The sequence below is a fragment of the Anopheles merus genome, chromosome 2L (assembly GCF_017562075.2).
Source record: "Anopheles merus strain MAF chromosome 2L, AmerM5.1, whole genome shotgun sequence".
Classification (NCBI taxonomy): domain Eukaryota; kingdom Metazoa; phylum Arthropoda; class Insecta; order Diptera; family Culicidae; genus Anopheles; species Anopheles merus.
Window position 1 is genome coordinate 45,724,624 of NC_054083.1, and position 26,805 is coordinate 45,751,428.

General features: G+C 45.5%; 1 long non-coding RNA gene across 1 annotated transcript in view; it reads left to right on the forward strand.

Annotated features, from left to right (window-relative positions):
* LOC121594436 overlaps nt 1-26,805 on the forward strand; it is a 130,991-nt gene that overhangs the window by 28,321 nt on the left and 75,865 nt on the right. The window contains exon 2 of the long non-coding RNA XR_006004972.1: nt 5,306-5,657. This is a non-coding gene — a long non-coding RNA (uncharacterized LOC121594436). The remainder of the gene's footprint in view (nt 1-5,305; nt 5,658-26,805) is intronic.

A 26,805-nucleotide genomic window follows, 5' to 3' on the forward strand; every position in this document is an offset into this window, starting at 1 on the left:
TCGCTGTGTCGTCCGCAAAGGGACACGGTAAAGATAGCATTTCTCGCAGAGCGTAATGGCGAAACAAAACGCACGATATTGCCAAACATCACATCGATGGCGTTGAAGTATAAGATTTGTCCTTTTGTTCGGGTGATGCATCAAGAGATGGGCCAGTGTGAGCAAGGGACTGATTTGTCTTTGTTCTTGCTGTGGACGAAATTGCACCGAGTGGTAGAAATTAAATTCTTAATCACCAGCAATTCTTTTTTTATTTTTCGATGGTATTACACCTTTTTTCTCTAGGACTGCCATCTATCGTTGGCAATAAAAGATGGAAGCTGGGAAGGGGCAATAAGAGCTGTAAGATGGATTTGAATAACAAAACAAAAGCGAAAGGTCTGTGTGTGTTTGAAGCGACCGTTACATTAATGCGTGGTAAATGTGGTTCTTCATCTTCATCTTCTTCATCTTAAATGGAAATTCAAAGGGATCATCCGGTGTAAGTTGGGCTATTCGCATTGGTGGGACACTCGCCGACTTTCAATGCCAGCAACGGATTTGGCAAGATTTTAGAATATAAATTTTCAAATAAACTTTCTCTTTGCATGTATACAGTAGCGTGAAATTATGGAGATGGATTTAGTTGTAATCTTTATGGTGCGATAAAAAGAGAGAAGCCAAAGGTGATAAGAGAATTTAAGATCATGAATGTCCAGGGTATGTGCGATCTTGAATGGTGTTCAGTATTATTCTTCAACTTACCTGAGCAATAATATAGCAAAGTCTTAGCTTGTTTGTAGTTCGATATCGGAAAAAGGACGCGGATACAAAGCTAAATCTGCTAGATGGATCTGCCTTAAGCAGCTTCTATGCTTGCTATTTAAGGATTGATTTAGTAAGCTAAGGTTCTCAAAAATGTCTCTTATACTGTCGGATCACTGTGCCTTAAGGGGTGGTTTAAAATCGTTTCAAGTTTGTTCATGTTACCAATTTAGATCGATGTAATACACATAGAAGTAGAAATAAATACGCTAAAAGCACCCCTCTTGCTTGTCCGATGTTTCGGATATTGTCTTCTCTCATGCTTCAACAACCGTCCTACACTCGGTTTCTCCGCGCACCGATTGACCCATTCTCAAGGACTCGATTTTCTCAAAAATGATCTCCCTTTCAAGTGACGCTCGAGTTATGGGCGACTCATCCACGTGTACGGCATCAAAAAGGTGGGGCGTTTGATTTTGTGGGTCGTTCGGAAAAAGAGTACAATCTCACGTGCCGAATTCACCTACGCGTAATAATCAACCCTTTTTCACGCTGCGTTTGCGCCTTGGCAACGGTTTGGCAAGTTACGCTGATGCGCTACAAACATAGGTGCTTCCTCGTGGGTGAAACCATTTTGATGCCAGGTTTTTACGAGTGTGTTTCCTTTTTTTTTGCATGCGATATTGACGTGCATACATAGCGTCGTGCTGTTATTGCTTGTGGAACGATTTTTGTTTTATTTTGGGCATACCACTGATTGGCAATTGTCTCGTGGCTTGGCTACCAGAATAATGGGCATCAGTTCAGTTGGATATATATGTATTTAGCTTTGCTGGAAATGTAAGCACAGAAACGATGACGAATAAAACGCTGCGAATAAATGTGATGATGATGAATGATGATGGTGATGATGATGAGGTGGTTACCATTTTGACTGCATTTTAATCGACTAAAATGGATAGCATTATGTGCGCAAAATTGTGCGGCCAATGGCTGTCGAACGATTACACATATGAAACTTTATCGACCGCGTGTGTGTGTGTGTGTGTGTGTGTGTGTGTGTGTGTGTGTGTGTGTGTGTGTGTGTGTGTGTGTGTGTGTGTGTGTGTGTGTGTGCAGAGAAGCTTTCCTTTCTATTTTGCTAATGAATCGGTGAAGGTACACGATGCACAAAAGGAGCTAGCTCGGTACCGTTGCTGCACAACTTTAGCTCAAATCGACCTCCGGCAATAGCGGAATTTGCAAGCGGTGCAGCAAACAATTATTCTTCGCTTACCCCCCTAACGCACACACACACACACGAGTGAAAACTGAAAACGACGAGCTCGGGGATAAACTTCTTCTAATGAACAAGTTCCCTGCACAGGCGGCTTACTCCGAGGAAGGTGAAGTTTTTGTGCCGTTCGTTTGTGCCTTCCCTTCCTTAATAAATCCGTCATGTTAAAGCGCACCGTGGTGGGGTTTTCCATTCGGCGTACAGTGTGGTGAGGGACGAGAGATGTTTTTCCTCAGCGCTGCACACATTTTACTTCAGCTTGCCATAACCGTAAAATGTAAATTAGACACCATCTCATCTCACTTTTTTGCGTGAACTTGCTTCAGTTCACACACACGCCCGAGGGTTAGTTTTATTTTGACGTTTTTGTGAAGGTTGGTTTTTCGGTTTCGAATGTTGCACTCTCTTCCTGACACATTCGCTGCACAAAACTTGCTTTCGCTGCGTCAAACTCAAAGAACATGTGCGCGAAAACGCAAACACCTTCACGAGTAAGACAGCGCATCCATTTGTTATATGACGCTTATTATCGCAGGAGTTGATCATGCTGACGAGTGAAAACAAACCGTTCTGGGAAAGGGACCCAAGGAGTAGTTTTGCGGTGGTTAACATGGTGGAAAATGAGTTGGCATGTAGTTTTCTTGGTTCAGTATTTTCATAATAATCAGTTCACTCATTTAAAAAGCAACTTTTCTTTCTTCTGTTACGACTGTGCTTGTTATAAACTCATCAAAAGACATATTTTATGTTCTATTGGTGTAAAGCCGCTTCTTGAATTTGTGGTATTAATCTATTCCAAATTCCGACAAACGGAAGCCAACAGTACTTTGGAGCAACTTTATCGCGAACAAAGAACCTTATGTACCTTTCCATTTTGACGTTTCCTTAATGACGCTCGTGCAATTAAACAAAACGCTTTCCCATAAATACCTCCTCAGTGCACTTAATTTACTTTCCCATCAACGGTGAGTGCTTTTTGTGAATTACTTGCGTTCAGATTTTTCTCTAGCTGGAAAAGTGGTGCATCCTTCTCGAAAGTGTACTTTAAAGTGCGGCATATTAATACTATCCATTTAAGGTTTGTGTGGCAAGTAGGTTCTTTCTCGCTTAAACCCAACAGTACCAGTCCAGCTAAAGAACTGAACCAGGTTAATTTAACACGACCATGCTCGGAAAAGCAAACAAGGATGGGGAAAAATCCACCTTCTCCAAAAAATAGGACACTTTTCCCGAGCTCCAGCACAATTACTCTTACCGCTTTTCCCGGTAAAAGCGCTTTCACGGGGCCGTCCTTTCTTCGCTTATTTCACAAGTTTTAACAACGGCAAGCAGTTACTTTCGGTTCTTGGGTGAAATTTTTACAGCTTCCATTACGCCAAAAGCACACTCACACACAGATATAAACGCCCAGGAACAGACAAAAATGCAGGACGACTGCATTCGTGCAGTGAATTCAATTTCATTTTATCTTAATTTGCTGCAATAGCATTTTTCTCTCCCCGTCCCGTGCTTACTGCTCAACCAAAGGTACAGGAAGATGGTTGGAACGTCGGTCGTTGCGCTGCAGCTTTTCCCTTGTTGTCTGTCTCCTGTCCTTTCCGGTCTGAATCCTGCTTCCACCTTCCAGTCGCGCTGCTCTAGAGCGCAAATAAAAATCCCCTTCCCTACCAGCTCGGACCCAGCAGGTCCGAATCGTGACGAATGGTTCCTCAAACACGGTTAAAGGAAAATTACTTAATAGCGTGATAAATTGAGTGCGCTTTCCCCTTTTTGCGCGTCGTCGGAGGATGGACCGCCGCCATTGCCGCCAAAATGGTGTTTTTCCATTGGGAGGGTGGATAACGCAAGGCTGCGATCCATTTTCTAGCGCACATTCCTCCCCCGGCCGGAGAGGGTAGCAAGCGGGAGTAACACATTTTCGGGACAAGCGCTCGGCAGCTTGGAAGACACTTGTTTATTTCCTCCGGTCTTCCGGAAACGGTAATCATGTTATCAGTCTTGGTTTATGTCTTCGAACTTGGCACAGTGACAAGATGGTGGGTTTATTGAGTGAGTTTCACTGGTTTGCTGGACGTACCTAAGGCATTCTTTATTTTAAATGAATTGATTTACAAGAACGCCGTTAGAAGTATTGTGAAAATATGACAAAAAAAAAACAAATCGAAAATCATCTTTTAATTCTTCAAAACTATCGCTTAAGCCATCCGTTTCTAAACCGTTCAAGATGATTCAGCTAAATGCATGAAACGATTTGGAAGTGATAATTTTCATACAGATAATCTCGAATCAGACACTCTCCCCTCTTTAGCCCGGCACCGTCTGGCAGCAGTTGTGAGCCGTCGATTAAAATGTCATCTCCAATCTAAGCCGTGTTAAACTAGCAGCAGTAGCAGCGACAAAAAAATGGGAAATAAAACCCACAAACTCAACCCTCTCGTAATCCTCGTAACGCTAACGGCAAACAGTGGAAAATTACTACTGCACCCAGTTTCCCATTCGATGTTATTTGATATGCTTCCCATCAAGCCCGTTCGTCTGTCTCTCTTTCTCTCGCTCTCGATTGCTCCTCATTGACACTCCAATCTGACGGTTGCCACTCTTGCCCGTCGACACGCTATGCCAACACCATACGGACAGACGCTGCCCGGCGAGTGAAAATCCAATTCCGATCACATACCGGAAACAAGTTTTCAAATTTACATTCATATTACGATTCCGTTTCTCACCCGGTGCCTGCCTTATTGGGTTGGGAGGGTTTTTTTTTGCTGTGTGCTGCAGGTTGTGCTTCAGAAATGAAGTGCGGGGGAAAAAATTAAAAAGAAAAACGGAATCACAACTATTTCAAACCATCCGCGGGGGAAAAAAAGAAAGAATAACTTCGATTGCCATCCACGTCATGCGCTGGGACGCCATGTGTTGGTAAACGCGCTGGTTGGCACAATTGGCACACCAAAGCGCGGCTGCAGTGGTCAACAATGTTGTCGGGCCGTGGCTGTGCCACGAAATGGCATGTTTTTTGCTGCTGCAACCTTTCCCCTTTTCTTATCGCGCGGAACTCACGGAGGATCATCGAGTAGCCAGCGCTCGGCTATGCTGTAACGTTTGCCTAGTTTCAGGCGCAAAGCTGCAATGGGGAAAACCCCAACAGCACACTCTAAATAAAAATAGGAGAAAAGGAACGAAGTTTTTAGTTGTGTTCAATTTTATAACCTCACACTTCAGCTGTCAGTTGAATTGAGTTTAATTTTTTGTTGTTGTGTCTGTTTCTTTTTTATGTTGTTTCAGACGGTGTCGGGACGGGTGCAGCACAACCATGGACGTAGCACCAGACACGCCAGTGGTGCGCTGAAATTAATCCAAACACTACCCATCCAAACGGCGCAAGCGAAAATAAATAAAAACACACAAAGTGCAACGTAGAAAGAGAAACATTCCCAACGGGACCGGTATCGTTTGAAAATGTCAAATTTGCACACTGCAATCTGGGCGAGCAGATTCTCCCATTTGCCATGCAACGCGCCAAAAGCTGTGTTACAAATGTCAAACTACACGGGTTGCAATCAAAATAACGAAACGAACGAAGCAAGTGTAATTTTAAAGTTCTTCGTTTCGTGCCGCAGAATCATCTTCATTCGAGGTAAGTTGGTACGGCTACCAATTTAAAGTTCAAATATTCAATTTTATTGACTCTCCATGCAAGGCGACGATACAGTAACAAACTAAATTGAAAACTCACTCGCTCAGATGCCCCTAAAAAGGTGAATCAAAGTCAAAGTCAAGAGCTGTCCAGCAGTTCACATCATTTATATTAACGTCCCTTTCTCTGCTTCCACATGACATCACTCTCAAACGCTACAAATAGTTGTCGTTGAAGTGATTCGCTTTGGCCACTGTTGTCACCTTATGGCAATGTAAAGAAATACGGTGCGCAAGAGCAATCACAGCACATTGGCGCCCGAAAAAGGTTGACAGTTGTGCACGCCGGAAAGTTTATCTAAACGATGACAGTCAACTCTGTCTGCACCGTTGGCCGAGTGTGTGGCAGTGGAGTGGAGTGCGAAAACAATTTATCTTTGCAAGAAACCCATTGCTGGCGTACGTTTTTACCACCTTTTTTACCGATCGTCGTACATCGTCGTACTCCCCTGGGTGTAGGGTGTATTTTTCTTCGTCTTGTGCGAACGGAAAAAAACAACCCGCAGGTACAAACAGGTGCCAAACTGGTGGTGTGACAGTAGCTGTCAACAGATAAATTGCTGCTGCAACTCGAGAAAGTGCAGTTTGTCATGGATCTTCGCGAGCGTTGCTAGCCAAACTCGGGTTTCCTTCTCTTGGTGTATGGGGCCAACACTAAAAATGTTTCGTTTTTTTTATTCAGACGACGGTTTTTTCGGTGTAAAAGCAATCGATTAAAAGAGGGAAAAAAACGCGCACCCTTACCATATCACAAAATACGCGCCGAGATAGTGGGTAACGAAATAAAATGCAGCAAGCCTAAAATTGATGGCCGGATCGATGTTGGCGCGGTACGATACTGTGTGCGCGTTTGCTAAGCTCCGGTAAGGACCACCACGATAACGCTGCCCCAGTGTGGGCAGCGCGGTTGGTTACAAAATCCCATCAGTTTCCATTTGCATTGCACGGTGATAGTTTCACCGTCCGGTTCGTTTTGTTTGGTTGGATGGCGCAGCTCTGTTTTTGTCTAACAGTTTTAGAAGAACGACTCCGGATGGCCAGTATTGGACGGGGCAGCAACTAAAATCGATGCATTCTAAATGCTCTGCACTGCAGAAATACAATATTTGGTCGAGTTTTACATGGAGGGATCATGGGCAAAGAGGGATCGCACTAGACGTCAAATCAATATTGCTAATGGAAATTGAACCTTTTAACTGTTGCGGATGGGGATTCTGTGATGGAAGATTCGATCAAGGCATTTGATATCGGGTTTTGGGCTAACATGATTTTGGGGGAGGCCATTTTTTGAGTTGAGCTTGTTGGAGAGATTTTATGTCCATTTTTCATGCACTGTTTTAGTCGTCCTTTGTGAAGGGATGTGAACTTAGGACCTCTGACCTATTCCTTTGGTAATAAAATTGTGATTTCTATTTTCGATAAACCATTCCCAATATCCAATCGAAATTGAAGCATGAATAAAAAAGCCACTGTCATTGTACTCATTACATTGTTTTCGTTCACCGCTTGTCTGCACATACTCCATGTAAAAGGCATTAGCGTCCGTTTGCTCCCCCACGAAACTCATGCTTGCTTCCCTTTCTTATTTTTTCGTAATTACGTGTCTGCCATCAGCGAGGGCATCCAACCGGGGAGCACTAATTAGTTTCATTGGAAAAACTCACCCAACCACCAGCACCAGCAACCAATTTCGTTCTTTGCATCACTATACTGCTTCTGTTTTCTGGTGCTGCGTCGGTATAAGAGTTTCTTGCAGATTTTCTTGCTTGTTCATAATGATGCGTACCGACGTTGCAGACGTTGCTCGTTTTGTACGCGGTCGATGCTGCTAACTCATCGAACCGCCGGCTACTTTCTTAAGGATGCAGCAGCTAGTGAAAGTTTTCCCCTTCCTTCTTCCTTTCACCCCTTCCCTTTCATCAACCTCCAAAAAAAAAGAGATAGAAAAGAAAACAAATCTTCCTCAAAATGACAAAACCACCTTTTCTATCTCATTCCTTCTGCTGGGGAAGGTTGCTATGCTGATGGATCCGGCCCAACATGAATTGGCTGGCTGGGCTGGGCTGGCTTGGTTCAGCAACCTGCAAAGGATGTAATTTCATCACCCAATACGTTGTTACCTCATCAGAAGCTTCTTCTCAGCGCGTGGGGTTCGGGAAAAGGGTGGATCGATTCCTGCCCGGGATTGAAGAAGAATAGATGAAAAATGGATTTTTCCTGTTTTGCTCGCTTGCCGTCGGCCCGTGTGCACTGTGTGCTGGTGGATTTTCGGTGATACATTGCCCAGGCAGAAAAGGGAATGGGACAAAAAAAAACCACACACACACACACACCCAGCCACTCTCTTTTTGGGGATAAAATTTAGGTTTGCCACCTCCCCGGTGTGCAGTATGTCATTGGAGGCAAGGCGCATCACTAGCACGTCGTGCCATCGTTTGACAGGCGGGGTCTTGCTACCATCGAACTGCTTCACCAGAAAATGGTTTTACGAGGGCATAACAGAACAGAGAGAGAGAGAGAGAGGGGTTCATGCGCTGCGATGACAATAGGGTCGGCAAAAGCGGCCACCAACTTCGGGCCACCATCATCGACTTCATCTTCGTTGGCCCCCATCTTCGCTTGCCATTATACCTTACGTCACCTTTGCAACGAACCGAAAGCCCGGGCAACGTAATCACATGTAAGATCTCACATTACAATAAGCGCACTTGTCTGGGAATATTAATGTATCTTTTCTCCACCACTGCTGCACATCACTCACAGCCACCAGCTTGGGTGTCCTTTCCTTCTGCGAGAACCACAGTAGGCAGGGGTGGGGTGGGTGCTTTCTTACGTTACGAAACCGGGCTCGAGCTCCGCTAAGGCTGCTGTATTGTGTGTTTCGTGTGTGTGTGTGTGTGGTTGTGCTTTCTTGTTCGGGTTTCTATGCATTCACGCTTTTCCGATACGATATTTTACCGATATTTATACTGACGTCCGTGACAATGCACAAAGAAGAGTTCGGCAAGCGAGTCGAAAGAAAGCCAGCAAAAAAGGAAACGAAACGGCAGAACAAAGATATCGACGAATAAAACCCATCAAGTTCTTTTCCTTTTGTTGTTGGCTGTTGGGGTAAGGGGAGTTTGATGGGTGGCACCCGAGGGGGTGAGCCGTGTGAGGTGGCAAAAAATGAATCCCTCCCCATTCTGGTGATTGAAGTGGAGAAGCTGAAATTACCGACACGGGTGTGTGCCATTCGTAGAAATGGATTTTTGCTGATGAGTATGCAAGAACCTGCAGGATGGAGCAGTTGTTTTTCTTCCAGGGAGGAGTTATTTTTTGGTCTCCCTTTGGCTCAATAGGATCCCCATCTCGGAGCAGTATAAACAATGAAATCTGACAGCCATCGCAACATGCATGGCAAAAAAAGATCTTAAAAGCAAGCTCCAAGCATGACGGGACAATTCTTTAACAGTATTTTCCTCCAGCTCAATGCTCTTTTTCCAGCTCTTAAAACTCTTAAAAAACCATCCTCAGCACCCAAAACTGAAGTCTTGCATCTTACATCCATCCCGAATTCACCCTCCTCTAAACGACAGAAAAGGTCATCAATGTGTGGGGGTGAAATCACCATCCCATATGCGTCACCTCCTGCCCTCGTTAACATCCTTGGCGGAGACGGCGCTGCGATGAGGCCCACACTGATGACATCATATTCATCATCCTCATCATCGTTATCATCCAATATAACGTCTGCGCGGGGCTGAAGCAATGAAGATGGATGGATGGGACGGGACACGGCTTGCGGAAGGATCTGGAACCAGGAACCTGATGATGATCATTGTTCCCATTAGCACCACACACAAACATCGCCGCAGTAAACGGATGAGCTGGTGGCTGGTGATATTGCTGCTGCTGCTGCTGCTGTTGTTTCAAAACACTTACCCAAGAAACCGTCCCACATCGATGTCCATTAGCTCCAGTGGCACGTCTTTCCCTTTCCCGCCAGTGACGTGCACCCGACGGCACACGTCTACTTAAGGCAACGGGCACTTGTGTGGGATCTTCTGGCGCTGGCTGGTGTCAGATGTGCTTGCAGCAGGCAAAGGTTCGTCACACATGGATGATGGAGTGGTGCTAAAACGTGTCATCACGCGTTAGGGCTTGAGGTTATTGGGGGGAGAAGGTTTTGTTACTGACACACAGACACACACACACACACACACTCGCGTTGCTACGGGACGAAGATTTCTAAGCTTCATAATGGGTGTGACAAATTGAAAGGCTTCTTGGGACGCTGCTTGAAAGATCAAAGCAGATCAACTATAAAGCGCTACCCTATCAATCGATCGCTTAGCCAAGTGGAACCAAGCCGTAACATTTTTCCGTTAGCGATGACAAGAAACAGTATCAGTTCGTTGAACCGCTGTGTGTGTGTGTGTGTCTGTGTCACAAATCCGCTTTAAATAATATCTCCCGGCGTAGATTAGTAAGCTAAATCTACTTATAGTTTAACGCAGCCAGCTTTCGGCTTATTGAATTAAAGTCCCCGGCTTCTTTGATGCTGCGGGCAAAAGGCGCCACCGCGCTGGGATGGTAAGTTTTCCAGTTCGTCACCTCGACCCCTTTCCGGTCGTAGAGTTTGCTCTACTCTCCGGGGTGATAAATTTGATTTAGCATGATGAAATTAAGAGTTTTTGTTCCACTTTTCCTTCACGGGCTCGTTTTGGGGGTTTTCCGTGCGACCCGAACGCGCGGTGGTGACGAGATTTTTCAATCAGATCAAAGCTTATCTTACATCGATTTAGGGGAAGGCCTGGGATAACTGGGCTACTGGGAGTGAGAGTGTTTTTAATTTAGCGAAGTTAAAACCGGCAGATCCAAATCCGGACGGTGTAGAGTTTCCGGGTTTTTTCCGTATTCTTCTTGCTGGTTTTAAAATCACGATCACTGATACTGTCCCTGCTGCCTGGCACGGTGACTGCGTAGAGAGTTTTGGGGAGTCTTTGATAGTTCCAAACACGAATTCGATCTTATCTTACTGCGGCAAACGGAAAAAGCACAATGACGAAGAACAAGAAACTTACGAATGGAAAGCTTCTTACTGGGAAAATGCCAAAGCGCGGGCCAGTCCGGGGTCGCTTGAGATTCAATTCAATTTAACTTTTGTACGCTTAATTTAATTGCTCGCGATAAGAAGCGTTCACTGGCCCGTTTTCTAACCCAAGTTTTGGTGCCTTTTTTTTGAACGGCCATTCAAAACCAAAAAAAAAACAAGTGGAGGACTGGTAAAAATGTTTTAAAAAATAACCATTTCTTCATTCATCTTCATTTTTCTCCCTGGCGGCTTTTCGCAAACAGTCGAACAAGGAAAATGCAGCAAATCTTGCTTGTTCCGTTTTTGGTCCAGAAAGGGATTAATGTTTCAAGTGATAAGAACAAAAAAACACACACACAAATATCGAGTTGCGTTTGAGGCGCACAGTAAAGAGTACCTGAATGGTGAGGTTCCCAAAGGGTGTGGCTGCGTTGCTTTCAATAATTTGGCAAAGGCAACAATTTTTGGCCAAGATTCTCTCTCTCTCTCTCTCTCTCTCTCTCTCTCGCTCTCTCTCTCTCTCTCTTCCTCTCATCATATACTAACCAGCTATACTGTGGCAGTAGGTAAGGAGCAAGGGGATGGGAAAATTAATTAGGATTTTTTTGCCTTCGTTGTTTTGGTTTGTTTCTGGCAGCTTCCACCTTTCCTACTGGAAATGTTTTTCCCCACAGTGAGAGAAAGATATAAATTCGGGGAAGAGAGCAAAAAAAACTGCTAAAATCATCAGAAGAATCTTCCGCCTTCGTAATTAATCAAAGGCTCACGTTTCTATGGGTTACGCACCGCACCCTCACTGTGTTTCGTTGGAAGGAGTTTGACGCAGAGCGTCAGCGAAAGGAACGAAGTGAAGCTGTCGGTAGCCAAGGAAACGTTTGCCGATGCTCACTCCTTGCGTCTGTTTTGCGTAAGAGTGATTCTGGTGAAAAATTTATCACTTACTTCCATCGAGCGTAACGCACAGAGCTGGGTAAGCGAAAAGCGATACTTTTCACCGTTGGTTACGCACTCCCTCTCCTGTTTATTTACAAAGCGTGCGACTGAAAGTTGCAAAACCACAGGTTGTGTAAATCTACCGTGCCACCACCATCAATGCCGCATCAATGCGCATCAACAAGAGGTTAATTGATAAGCATTGGAGAAAAGAAATCGGATGCAAAACTTCCACCACTGCTACTGGAAACTGGAAACGAGAGGAAAACAATTTTGGGCACGGGGATTTAATTACTCTCAGAATGTTGAAATTCTGTCAAAGCAGGAAAGTGGTTTCCATCTCCAAGGGTGATCCGCTTAGAGCACGTGGCCCATGCCTTTCGGTTTGCCCGAATTCGGGTCAACTCTGTCTGACGCCAAAGCGAAAAGTCGTTGCTCTCACTGAGATGATGGGATAAAATTTATAGCATCAATAAAATCCGGAATTCATCCAGCACACTCACGCACACATACACACACACACACTGTTTGACCTGTCCTGCCGGGAAGATTGATTGCGAGATGAGCATTTGTTTTCATGAGCAGCAGTGGCGTTAGTGTCGTTTCATATCCCGGAGGCAAATAAAGCGTTTAGCCTTGCTGTCCCTGTTCCCGATCGAACGAAGAAGATGGCAAAAAAAACAATTAAAAATTTTTTGCAAAAAGAGACGAAAAAACACTGCCTTTTGCACCATAAATTACTCCGTTGTCATTGGTTGCTCGCCATCGATTGTTTGTCTTATTTCGGATGGCTAGGAGTTATCTCGCTTACGCTTGCACTGCTGCTAACTTCTACGTCAGCTTCACACACCAATAGCCAATGGGGTTGCCCTTCGGCCACCTAAAACGATGCTTTAAGTGTGGAGGAAACAAAATTAAAGGGCAAATAACAAGGAAACCGCCCTAGCCCAGTAGCAGCTTAGTGCCTTCCTGATGGGGGAGTTGGTTTTGTAAATGTTTGTGCACACCGCACACTAACCCAAGTACCTAGACGCGTCGTCAGCCTTGTGTTTCATGGGTCGTAAAAATTAGGATAAAATTGATTTTATGCCACCATAACCTGGAACCTGGGAGTTCCACGATCCACGATGGCAACAAACGGGATGGCGTTTGGGGTGAGGGGCAGGCTTTTACTTCCATCTTTGCGACCGGGAAACGACCGACCGACACAGCGTTTCCGACCTAGCAACGGCGTATAAAAAGTTCGCAATAACAACGCCCCCGTTCCGTTTAAAGCCAAAACGGCGGCGAAAGCCAAAACCTTTGCTCGGAGGCTTAAGGACTTAATTATCATCCGCTGGGTAAGCGAAAGGAGGAACTTTAATTATCGGACGCCTTTATACGCTAGTGGGGCGACGCAACAATAATAGTAGTGGCAGTGAGGGCGGGTGATGTGCACTGGGGAGCAAGCAAACCCCTTTTGTTTCTCCACCTTTTACAGCTCATAAACTACTGGCAAAACAATGGAGGCAAAGTTTGGCTGCTGAAAAATATTTCAATGGGCGATGATTAATATAATTATCAATGAAGCTGATGGTTGCACTCAAACGGCATAATTTATAGGACGTGCTATCGATTGTGCCCCGGAAGATGGTGCTGCTACTACGCGCAATCGTGCACTGATTGATCGCAGTTATCACTTTCACAACTCATCACGCTTCCTGTCCCACACTCAGCAAAAAAATCAACCCAATTTCAAGCAAGTAGCTAAATCATAGTCACGCTGAACTTAATGAAAATTGATCAACCACAGCGAGCAGAAAGACCCATTTATAATCGAACAGTTAAAAGCGTGAAATCGTCTGCGCGACACCACCCCAATGGGTATGAATTCTCGCCCATTTGCAAGACTGATCTGAAACGTATCGCTTCTCATTAAATTGTAATTGCGCTACCCCGTGCAGAGCAGTTGAGCGAGGCAGACAGTAAAATTCGAGCAAAAAACCAACCGCGGTCAGCGTCACAAAAGTGTGAAAGCAATCCGAAAGCTGCCGCTTCCCGCCCGACATTAGAATTACATCATTAATCATGTAATGAGAGACGAACATTGTGCGCGATATTGGGCGTGCAATTCAGCGCTGTTTCCGGTTCGATTTTCCACAGCCGACTGAAATTAATTGCCCGATTTGTCATCCGTCGGACCTGGGGGCGCGGTTTTTCTGGCGAAATTATTCAAACCACCTGCCAGGCTGTCTAAGTGAGGATGGATTATGTTCGCGGTGGCGAGCTTTTTCAAATGGTGGCCCGGGTTGCTCATTTTCAATTAATTTGCTCCTTTACCCAGAGTATGGAAAAAATCATAAAAATATTAGGCGCTAGGAATGCATTGGAAATCTGTCAAACGTCGGTACCAACCGCAGTAAGTTTAACCGCATTTATGTTTCGTATTTTAAGCAAAAAGATGTAAAATAATTTGCTTAAAGAGTTCAAACGATCCGTGGCATCTCACTTGTCAATCATCATCCCACCACGTTACGATAGTTTAACGTTTGCAAGTGTGTGCCAACGGTTTCTTTTCCCACCCATCGCAAGGGAAGCAAAATTAAGCTTTTTTTGTCCTTTCGTACATATAGGAAAGTATTTTGCAACTCTACCACGATGCTGCAACTGCTGCAGTGGTTTGTTGATGTTTGTACTTAAAAACCACCAGCCAAGTCTTTGCATATTTAATGATGTCTACAAAATCAACACCCAACACACCGAAAAGTTGTCGAACGAAACCACTCAAAATCCAGTCGTGGTTTAATACACACTGTATGTGCTACTCGTTTGAGGTACCACATGGGTGTGTGAAGCAGTAAAACCCAATCTTAACATAGTAACTTGATGTGTAAAAATGTGTAAAATCGTTAACTTATTTCACTGCAGAATTGTGGAATTAAAAGTACAGCACTTGTAGTGCCGCTGTGCGGCATACATCGACTCGAGTTGAAGTGGAAGGATGTGTGTTTATAATAATTTGCACATCGATGCAACTTCAAATAGTGCCTTGTTAGCTCAAACGTACGCTATTTTCAAGCGTAATTGGCTTCGTAATAAGCAACGCGTGATGAACATAATTTGTTTCAAGCTTCTTTTTTTGGGATTGTGACGATGTGTGGGTCCTGCGTGCACTTTTATACTTTTGCATTTAATTAACAAAAGGAAAACATACAACAGATGGTTGCAATGATGGCCACAATTTGCAGTACGTTATGCTAATAGCACAAATAATCATAATCATGAACAGATCACAATAAATGAAGTGATAAAGAAGGGCCAAAGCCGAGCGCGATGCAACGCGACAGATGAACAGAAAAAAAAACAACCAACGCTTGCAACGCTTTATTATTGTGTGTTCATTTCGTTTTATTATATCCACGAAACAGCCGTACTGAATTCCCTCATCCCGAGCTGATGACAATCTTTAATTTGCGGGAACTTTTTCCCCCTCCCGCCTTGTGTGAAGGGAACTCGCTAATGGAACACTTCCACACCACTAGCGTTCCAATCTGATGAGTTTTCATCGTCCCAGTTGACAGTTTTAATTTTAGCTCAAACATTTTGTGCCGTGGACAGGAGCTGACACTGTTTCCCATGCACCGTGCTTGCCGAAAGTGGTATCACTAGAGCACGGCAAACGGGCCCCATGTTGACTGCAGCGCCAACTGCAAGCTTGTCGAACTTTTGGCCAACTTCTTGCAGCGGCAGCACATAAATTATCCTCTCCCAAGGATGACGTTCCACGCGGGTGGACCTACCCTGGGCAGGGGCTATTAGTGTGTGCGTTTGGCAACAAATTCGGTGCTTAGTTCATGGCACAATTCAGCAGCAGAATCTTGAAAAGGTCGTAGAAAAGGTGACATCTCGTTCATAATATCTAATATAAACTGCCAAACAAGCCGGCTTGTAAGAAGACGCCGCTGGAAAACAGCTCAATCGATACGGTCACAAAAACTCTTCCCCCCGGGGGACGGGGAGTTTGTGTGTCCCATCCGGAAACGGTCAATGAAGCGCACCTTCTGTTTGGGCTGTAAAATGGAGAACATAATGGGCAGTGTGGTTAGGGCTGTACGATACTTTGGTACGAACGTCAACACACATAGCACACTGCTGTGCCACACTGCGACAACTGGTCCCCGGTTTGCCTCGCAGCGCGAGTGTCGTCCGAGGGAGTTTGAGTGTGTGTGTGTGTCAACAGACTTGCAACTTTGCCGTATTGGCTCGCCATCCCTCCGTACAAGCGAAGCGTAAGGGCACTTCTTGCATAAGGTGGACCGATGGACTCTGGTCGCGACTCTGGAGTCCCCACTACACGGTCGATAGAATACCGCACCCATAAAAGCGATACGCGGTGCAAATTATGGTTTATGAGTTTGGACATAATAATATTATTTGCCTACCCGAAAAAGCCGGAGTCGGGGCCGTTTTCCCCTCTCTCGAACCGTGATGCAGATGCACCGCATCAGCGTGTAGCTCTCGCTGCGGTTCGGTCGGATACTCGATTGTTCTTTGAGCCATGCGCATAGTTGCATAGAGCGTTGCATTGTAGCACAGTGCCAGTACGTTCTGACCGGTCCAAGCGGCTGTTCAGCGTCCGGGAAACCCGAAAAACCGCAAGCTGCTGCGGTAGTGCATGTTTCCACTATTAAGTCCCATGTAACACACCCGTGCCGCAAGCGTAACTAACGATCCCTGGTGGCTTCCCCGCGGTTGCGTTTGCCGTGTCTTCTTCCATGCCTTCTACAGCCGCAACCTCCCACAGCATTCCTTCCGTGATACGTGATGCCACACATCGTGGAAGTGGCTTTTTGTATGTACTGCATCCTCCCGTCCCGACAAGAAAGTAGCAATTTACGGTTCGTCAACTTCTACTCCAATCTCTCGTGCCGGAAGTGAGAAGTTAACATCAACAAAAAAAGTGGAACACTATACTGGTGGCATGCACGGCACCGAGATCGAGCACCGAGGCACAGTGACAGTTGTCCATTTAGCGATGTGGCTCATTAACGGTGACTAAACGTTAAATGAAGCTTGCGGTGAGCGATGGTTGGACTGATGAGTGGCGCGGCGAGCAATTATGCGTTATAACAACTGACCACAGAGTGGCCGGAAGTCATCAAAACATAGCAACTAAGTGGATGACTAAGAAAACAGCACCCATTAGGCAGGCGGTGCAGTGTAGTCGAACGTGTTAGAGTAGAGTTTGTAGTGAATGCTATGTAAACATGTTGCAACGTTTTTTTTATGAAGGTAATTGTAAAACTTCAAAGAGAAGCATCTGTTCTTGGTAAAGGAGGATGAATAGAATATGTTTACTCTACAGCTTTCAAGATAAAAAAATGACCATGCTGAAGCCACAAGTCACCTACACGAAACATGACTTGTTTGTCTTTTACAAAGACCAACAATCAAACATTACACCACACCATCAATATTTAAAGCAAGTTAAAGTTGATCTTATCTGATTGATTAAATGACCATATCTAAAATCCTCATTTCGGTGCTCTTTTAGACCTGCTTCTTTGCTGTTTTGTCTAAAATACTTTTTTCTCAACTCCTGTTCAGACGATCCATTTCCGAAACATCTTCAAGAATTACTGTTTCACGTGCTTCTATTCGTTTCGTTGCGTCCCAAAAACCATCACTCTACGGTTTCTTTTATTAACCCGGATGCTTCAATCAGTGCGCGGCGCACAAAACGACCACGCGATCAGGTTCGCCGGCTGATCAGGCTGGTTACACACCGGAACAAAGTCGCCCCAACACCAATAGCAGGGCTTTCAAGCTTGTGAAGTAACCCTTTTGCCGCTGTAAAAGCTCAGCCCTTCCCACGAAAGCAGTTGTCTGCACAAAAAACGCGACGGTTCCAATCTTTGGACCAATCTTTTCATCGTAAATTGATTTCGAAAAGGTTTCCGTTTCCCGCCTCATCGACCCAGCATTGTACCATGATACTGTGGTATCCGATTCCGCTATAACAACCGTTCGCTTGAAAGATGGCAACATTTGCACAGAGTTGAAAGACGACGGCAGCAACAACCAAACAAGAAAAGCACGAATCCTTGAGTGGTGCTGGATGCGATATCAATTTCATTTCTGATACACGCTTTCACGCTTCGTCGCGAATGTCTTTTCGAATGGTGCCCGGGGAGCCTCTATTTTTTCCCGATCGGGCAGAAGCTGGTTTTTCGCTTGTTGCAGTTTAGATTTGTGATAATCTCATCCCATTGCTGCTTCCAGACGCGACACATCAAAACCATCGCCGACGTCAATCGATCGAACGGCTTCCCCGCGTAGGCTTCAGCTGAGGTCTAAATGTCTTAAAAAAAGGCAATCTCATTGGAATGGAAAGTGAAATGCTTGATGATGTATTCAAGCTTTTTGACGCAATTCCTCGAAGACTGGATTTTGATTAAAACAAAGCGGTAGAATTGTAAGCTACAGGCACTGGAACATTGGTAAATCATTCAGGAGGCCATTGAGAGTTTTCTGGAGAATTTCTTCTCTAGAGCATTGCTCGCTAAGCCAGCACACTCTACGCTTGATCAACCATTGGATGTTTATTTGCTTCAACATTGCTTCCCTCGTTAATGACTTCTTCAAGCTCGATGATACCGATGCCGATCGCTCTCGAGAGTGCTTAGACACATGCTAAGTGCGTAGCAAACCTCAGCTCAACTCGACTGCCGCGTGCAAAACGATTCCACTTTACTACGGTGCGAATAATTGAAAGTCTTACGGTCTTTTCAGCCCTGCTGAAGCTGCTCCGTTGAGGTGAAATGAAAGTGTTTCTTCCTTTGAACTAGTTGACAGATGTTCGCCACGTTGCACCTAACGTAGTTTACCGTACAACGGCTACCGAACACTGCTGCAACAAAGTTACTGTACGTGTCCGTACGACGCCACGCTCTATTTTATGGCTCAACCCCCTGCCGCACACAACCGGCGGTGTGCGAAAACTATCGAACCTGTACACGCCGGCAGATGATTCGCTTTCGCCAATTGCAGAAAGGTTCTTGCCTCACCACGTTCGCCCTGCGTGGTTTGCCAACTGCTGGCGATGCCGGTGGACGAGGTCGTCAATTCAGCAAGAAAATGAAACAGCTTCTTCAGACCTTTCTCGGTCCCTCGGACGGTTGTGTGGTGGCGGTGGCGGCGGCGGCAAGCACTATCTAGATGGTGAACTGTCGATTGCGAATGAGCCGCTGCCGGTGACGAATGTCGCTCATAAATGATAGTGACGAAGAAAATTGTCATTCTGCAAAAGTTCCTCCTTCTGGTACGGGACCGAAGGGGACTGCCACGGTGGCGATTGTCAATCTATAGTGTGCAGCTTTTGTTCGAAGCTTTCCACTCGTGTCAGCACTGCAGTACAGCCACCAGGAGGTGAGAGACAGTGTGTGAGAGAGCAAGAGAGTGGGATATAATAAGTGTGCGGAAAATAATAAAGAAATTGGCAAACATTTCTTTGTCTAGCGTTGGGAGTTGCTTTTTTTTTGCTCTCTGTGTTCCTTTTCTCCATTTTTTCTCTCGTAGCGTAGTCTGCACAGTGAGCCGCTCTAAAGGAACTACTAACCGAAAGGGAACTACTTTCATTCCACCTTCCGAGGCGCGCCGTTCGTTGAGTCGCTGAGCTGTGGATTATGCAGCGACATTTCCATTCAAATTGATTTCTTACGCTTCTTATCTGCCTGCTTTTGCTTGCTTTTTTTCTGTTTTGACGTCCAACACGGGGCGCAAGCAGAGTAAGACAGCGCGGCAAAAGTATCATCTTCCTCAGTGAAGGTGAACAAGGAAAAACTCCCGGGGATTATAGCGTTATACCCGAGCGGCACGGGAAAAGCAATGGTGGACCGACACAATAAAATTGACGCATTGTTACTGCTGTCAATCGTGTCCGTCCGGAAGGCTGACGATGCTTCCCCACACACTCTGTCGCGTCATCCTGAATCGCTGCTCTAAAAGGGAAAACTTTTTAAACCGCATCACACTGCTCAGGGGAAGATTTTTGTTTCGGGGTTTCGGGGCAAAAGCTTTGCGCAGTGCTTTGCTGTCTGGGTGGTTAAGAAGCTCAATACAATATCACCACACATACACACGCTCACTCTCTGTCATAGTAACGTTACGCTGAACGTACGAGAAGCGCCCAAGCATATTAGCGTGGCAGCAAAAATATGAAAACATTTATAATATTTTCTACCGCAATGTTTCTTGCGCTACAGTTGCCGCTAAGTAGATCAGGGCAGTTTTGAAAACAAACAAAAACTGGTCCATAACGCATGATGTGTACCGAGTATGTTGTGTGGAACTGAAAGCAGCACGAAAGAGCACAATGCTTCGACATTCATCCTAAACGTTGAACCAGAGAGTTGTTTTTTTTGCCTCGACTCGGTAAGACTACACGCAGACACGAGCATAACGAGCACCGACAAGTACTAAAAGTATTAGTCGGGAATAATATTTTTATTGGCTTGTCTCGGTCTGGTAGCTGAGTGCACGGCCTGAGAGGGATGTTGCAAAGCAGGGGGAGAAAAACGCCGTGGCGGTCGGGTCGGGCTTCTGTGGTCGAAGATGAAGAGTGATGTCGGTTGTATTTGTTTTCAAGTCCGATTGCTTGTGTGCACATCGAGGACTTACTGCTGAACGAAGGTTACATACTGAGGCGAGTGAAGGAGGTTGTTTTTTTTGTTTTGTACGTCTCTGTAGCGCTTAGTACATTGGATCTTTGAGCAAATGGAGAAAACGATGCCACTATCATAGCAAAACAAACCGTACCACTGTCGAACGCACTGTAAATACTGGGAAAAGAACTTCCTCATTCGCATACTTCAATTCTACGATCCGGTTTGCTTGGTGCAAGGACGAGTTTAAGACCCTGCACAACTGTTGTGTGTGGCTATTCGTCATGGTTTTCAAGGCGACCCCAAGTAATGGACACACTTCTCGGGAAGTAATTCCAACAGTCGTATACTATCGGTGCCGGTTGTAAGACACTCGACGGTAACATAACATCAACCTCTCATCAGCAACCATTCTGGATGTGTGGCTGTGGTTTTGATTTCAATAAAGTAAACCAAATTTGTCCGTTTCAGTTCAGGTCAACTTCTGGAGTGGAGTGTCAAGCGTGCAAGCTCCAAAACTTCGCTAGTTTGCTGACACAGTAGATGGACTGAGCAAACCGCACGTCTGGGTGGTTCGATAGCAGCACAAACAATGTACGTCAAAGTGGGTGACGGTTTACGATCAGTGCTGGAACCTGTTCAGCCAGCTCTTTTCACTTGCAATCAATGGACACACTGCTGCTGGGGGGGGGGGGGGAGGAAAAAAAGTCCCTGAAATTCCAAGATTTATCTTTACTCAAACGTCAATTGATAGTTAACTCCGGCCATGCTCCACGTGATCGATGGCGACAGCAGTCTCGTCCAGTTCGACTGCCAGTACGGGGACGGTAGCAAATTTTCACCTCACTTTATTACATTCCACTGCCAGTAAATCAATCTCGCGTGCAAATCGAGGTGTGGTTCTTTCTCTCTCTCTCTTCCGCACTATCCACTTGTCCTCTTTTCAATAGGAAACCAGAAAAAAATCACCTCAAGCACCTTAGCCCAGCCGGTGGTGGTGGTGCGCCATCAAAAAAGGCGTACACTCAATCCGGCCAAACACAACGGTTTGAAATATAGACCGAGAGAGAGAGAGAGAGAGAGAGAGAGAGAGAGAGAGAGAGAGAGAGCGCGCGCTCCAGTGTTAGAGATTTATGAGGCTATGTTTACATCAACCGAACGTTTAACCGCCGGTGGATCGGACGGCCTCGACCACGACCCCGTCCCCGCCTAACAGCTGCATTCGGGAAAAGTGCAATTACTTCAACGGAGCGACATTATTAAATTTGCCGAAATAATGAAGATTTGTGGCGTGTGGCGATGCTACACCGGCCGTGGATGGACGAGATTCTCCGATCGCGTGGTTTGTTAGGTTAGCTTTTGTTACGTGTTCATTTTTGTGCCTGGTTTTTGTATGGTTGTGTGTGTTCTATCGTTGCACTGTTTATTGTTGATGGTGGACTTTCGAATCGAATCGCCCTCTCCCTCCCCCCTCCCCCCCATTGCCATTGATCACTTGGTGGACATATTTTTAGCTGCCTCCACTGCTGCGCGATTCCAATTCCGCTCGTGTATAGGCGACGCAATTCGACTGCATTTTCGACTCACAGCTTCGATAAATTTCGAACCACTTCCTTCTTCCCAGCTAGCATGTTCCTCTCCTTACGCTTGACGCTTTGCCACACCAGCGGCAACAACAAAATGGGCATCGGCCAAACAAAACGCTGACGTTAACCCCTTTGCTTGCAGTCGGTGTCTTGGGCAGAACATGTTGCAGGGTAAACAACGGCAGCGACAACAAAAAAACAAAACCCCCGGTAACCCACGGGGCATGAAAAACTGGCCCTGGTACCTGGGCCTTACTAAACACCGACGCCACCGACGCCGGCCATAACTCGCTTTTTGGTGGCCAATAAATTAGGAAAACATATTGCTTCGCCATCTTCGCCCACCCCGGATGGTTGCGGGATGTGCTTGGACCGTCCGGCGGTTGGGAAGTGAAAGAAGAAACCAAAAAAACACACACAAAAGTCTTTCCCCCATTTTATCGTCGGTAGATGGGTGGGTAGAAGGGATGGGAAAACCCCTTCTTGCACTAAACGATGAACGATTTTTCTTGCAGCGCGCGGGGCGCGATTTGTGTATGCAACGAATCTGTGTGGCCCGCTTGGTCTAGACGGCACGCTTCCGGTTTGCTGGCTGGTGGTTGTTGGTATTGTTTTGTGTGTGTTTTTTGTGGATTTTTTTTTATCTTGCATCCATGCTCTGGCAGAACCGGGTATCGTAAACGCGCGAAACGATTCCACTTTCAACGTTGGGTGTTGGGAGCATGGAAGGTGGACCGATAGCGTTCGCTTCTGACCAACCGGCCGGAAATGAATTGCATTCATTTTCTTTCGTTTGGGCGAATTGGCAGTAGTAAGAGCCGTAAATAGGACCCTTGGTGACTTGAGGTCACATTTGGTTAGTGGAGGGGGGGGGGGAATGCTGAACAGTAATGTAGTTCCACTGTCTACGAATGGCTTCTGGGTTGCGAATGGTTCGGTTTGTTGAGCAATGAACACGGGAACGATACAAATAGCAACGTTTAATTTTAAAATGTTTTAAATTGATGCGCACTGTTTATTTGCTTAGACGAAGCTACTTGCACTGGGCATTGTTTTGGGCACTATCCATCCAATGATATTATTTTGTTTAGAATTGTCGTATAAATTAGGAAACCCCTTAAATTAAGTGCACAGTTCAGTACAGTTTTATTCAGTTATTATCATTCTAAATCAAGTTGTTTATGAAGCATTGTATTTTACTGCAATAATCTCTTCCATTATAATTCCATAAAATCTACAAGCTACCATGCGTCTCCATGGGAAATAAGCCGTGCCGTTATTAACATATTTTTCACCCGGTTTTAAGTTATTATACTTATCATTCTCAATGCTTTATTTCAATAAATTCATCATTCTTTATCAATACAAAAATAACTGATTTTAAGAGAAATCACACAAAGAAACGCAACCTTTTGCAGAGGAAAACCATTCGCCGCACTGCAGAACAACTGCAGCACAACTGTCACGGCAAATCGTTACTAATGATTGCCACAATAGCATGCCGTACACAGGCTTCTTCTCCTCGTAGCTGTCTGCATCGATAACAACGGTTCGTACGCAAGGGCAGGCCCTTTGACTGCTCAAGCGTACTGATTTCGTTTGAGCTCGTTGATGTTTTCATTCGGTCGGGGTTTTGATTGCTTCGGGGTCGTTTGCCAGAGATGATAGTGCATCATCTATCAGTGCAAATAGTTGTCGCAAAAGCGAAGCTTACCTTGTGGCAAGCATTGATTTAATTTTTTATCACTTTTCTCGCTTCTTCCGCAGGTGAGTGTAACGTTGCTGCCGACACCGTTGTCAATCAGTCCGGATGCTCAATGGTTGGCACGTTGATTGAGGTAACCGCAAACATTCTTAGCAATCCAGTCAATGTACGCTTGACGAAAAACAAGATTCATCTCAGTTTGTCTTGGAATATTTTATCAACAAACATCTAAAACATGGACCTACCCACCCTGTGACGGTACCATGAATTAGTTTCCTCATTCCACAAACAACCTCTTCTCACGGCCACGTTTACGCTAAGGAAGAGGAGCTTGGTTCGTTGGCATTTCTCGCCAACAAAATAGGCCAACCTTTCATTTGAACGCTTCTGGATGGAAAACGAAACCGATCTGAAACGGTGAGCTGGGAACTCGCAACCCCGGCACCCAATCAACCGAACCAGCTTGGGAGCTGCCAGCCCCTAGCCCTTTCCCGGAAAGCGCGGGCCCTTCGGAGCGCTTCTAATTTCACTAATAGCACCGCACACCGTCCGTTAGCATTGCGTCGGAATCGGTGCACACACCGACCGAATTTTAAGCAATTTATTAACATCATCCACCCAACAAAACCCACAAACCGCAGCCACAATGTTTGCGTTGGCAATAAACACATTTAGGAATGGGAGGGGTGAATTGGAAAACTAAATTTCACTACACATCTTCACTCGCTCGCCTGCACCCGGGCTTGCTCTTCACGCACAAACAAGAGCCTTGAAGTAGGATAGACCTTCATGTTGGCTCTTAATCATGCTCTCTCGCTCTTACTGGTCGATTTGCGATGGGCGAAACACTTGCCAAACACTGTCCGGGATGCTTTGGTACGCTTGTATGAACAGCAAAATCAGGGCACAAGGATGTGTTACTTACGCAAGCGAGCGGTAGCTCTAGTCTCCCAAATCGACGAAAACCTACCAAAGCGCCGCAGCCTATAAACCCTCCCCCGCCCGGCCCCAAACGGTGGACAACTTTACGGACAGCTGGCAGCCATAGGGCGGCCCAGTGTGGTGAACGAAACAAGCCCCCCAAAAAGGTATCCGGAGTGGATATATTGATGTGAAAAATAAATATGTTTATGTTCGGCGTTTGCCGAGCGCGAGCAGCTGGCAGTGCGCAAATATTGTAACTTTGTAAATTACAAACCCGGATGATACCGTCTCTTCCTTCCAGCCCGGCGAAAAGCGATGGCAATGGGGGCCTATGGGCTCTCATCAAAACGTAACGGATAGGGAGCGTTCGGAAGCCGGGTTGGGACTAATTTATGAATCTGCTTAGCTACCGGTAGCAACAACTGTAAACAGAGCACTCGATGCTCAATCAAATCGAACGGTGGCATGCCCGGAAGGCATCGCCGGAACCGGGCTTGATCGAAAGAAGAACAAAGGGAAGAAGCAATGTTAGAGAATGCGTATTTTCGGTGCGCTCATTCGAACGGGAAAGCGTGCTAGTTAATGCGCAACACAAAAGGAAGCTATTATTTAATGAGCTTGTTTTGTGCATAATTAACCAATCGATTGAGAATTGTATTGTACTGGAGGTATATTTTTATGGTCTTAATATTACTTTATTTCACAGAATTTTGATCAATTTTTCACTTGAGTTCTTATCGATATTTTAATAGTACAATTTATTGCCAATAGATGGCACCAACATCAAACAGTTAAGATCTGTTTGCAACCGCTACTCATAATGCTAATAAATGTAATTAGCTGCTCTCAAGAACAATAAAGACACACACACCCACAGCCACACAAACACTCAACGAACGAGTACATCCCTTCATTACGCTAATGCTTCTTTTTCATCTATTCTCTATGTCTCTTTCTCGCCTCACACTCAACTAACGTTATATTGCAGATATTTTCGATATCTCTGACCAGTTTGCATTGCTCTTTACTGTCGCCGTACGACTCCCGCCGGATCGGCCATTAACGAGATTTAATAGCAGCATTCTTCCCCTCTGACCACTCTTTCCCATCCCCTCCCAATCTCGCCCCACCTTTCCCACCCACTCGTTTGAAGATGACGTTTTAATTAATGTTATATCTTCTCGGCAAACTTTCATTATATTTCATCCGCACAGTGTCCTTCGGCGCCCACCAAGCTCCAAGCTGGGCTGCCTTTAATAAGACGCTTGAAATGAGTGTGTTTTTTTGTATCTGTGTGTGTGTGTGTGTGTGTGTGTGTGTGTGTGTGCCTGTGTGTTGATTCTGATAGGAATATCTCTACGTTGTGATCCTCATTTCCAACTTCCAGTTTGCACCATTTGTCAGTTTGCGTTGCGTTTCGTTGCGCTGCTCTTTCGCCATCGTTCGTCGGGCGGGAGCTTCTCCACGATGCGCACAAACTCACGATTGAGCTCCCCCGTAGTAGCGGAACAAATGTAGCCAGAATAGAGTGGAAAAAATGACGCCAACCGGCTCCCCTGCAGTGTCATTCTGAGCAAGCGAATTCTATACCCTCCCTCGTCCTCCGGGCGAGGCTCGACAGAGAAGGAAGCAGAAAAAAACCCCACAAAAACCCAAAGTTTTTGGCCAACTTTTGACCAGATAAGCTGTTGGTGGCGCCGACGACCAGTTTGCTGTCTAAATATTGGTGCACCAGCACGAGCGGGCCGGATTCACCGTTTTCTATTTTCCTATTTTTGTTTTTGTATATTTCGGTAAGGAAGAGCTTTTCATGATAAATTTTAAGAGTTTCATTGATATTTCAGTGGAGTGGGATATTCACTGACACAAACCTACCTTTCCGATAAGATGTTTCGGCTATGAGTTATGTATGCCACACGGAGTTACCGTGACCATCCTTCCTGGCCACTCCGCACCAATCTTGTGCAAAAGACCCAGCGTACATGTCGAAACATCTGATACAAGATAATAATGTTTAAAAGGTACATTCCAATTAAGTACTCGGTTTGGCCCGTCCGCCTCGTGCGGCCGGCGGACAGCTTTGCAGTCGCAGTATAGACAAGCAGCACGCTTTAATTATTCCACATCCAAACCCAGAGTACTTGCGTTCGCTTGAAGGTTCTCCGGCTGCTGCTGCTGCTGCTACTGCCGCTGTTCTAGCAGGATTACCAAAGGTTGCTGCA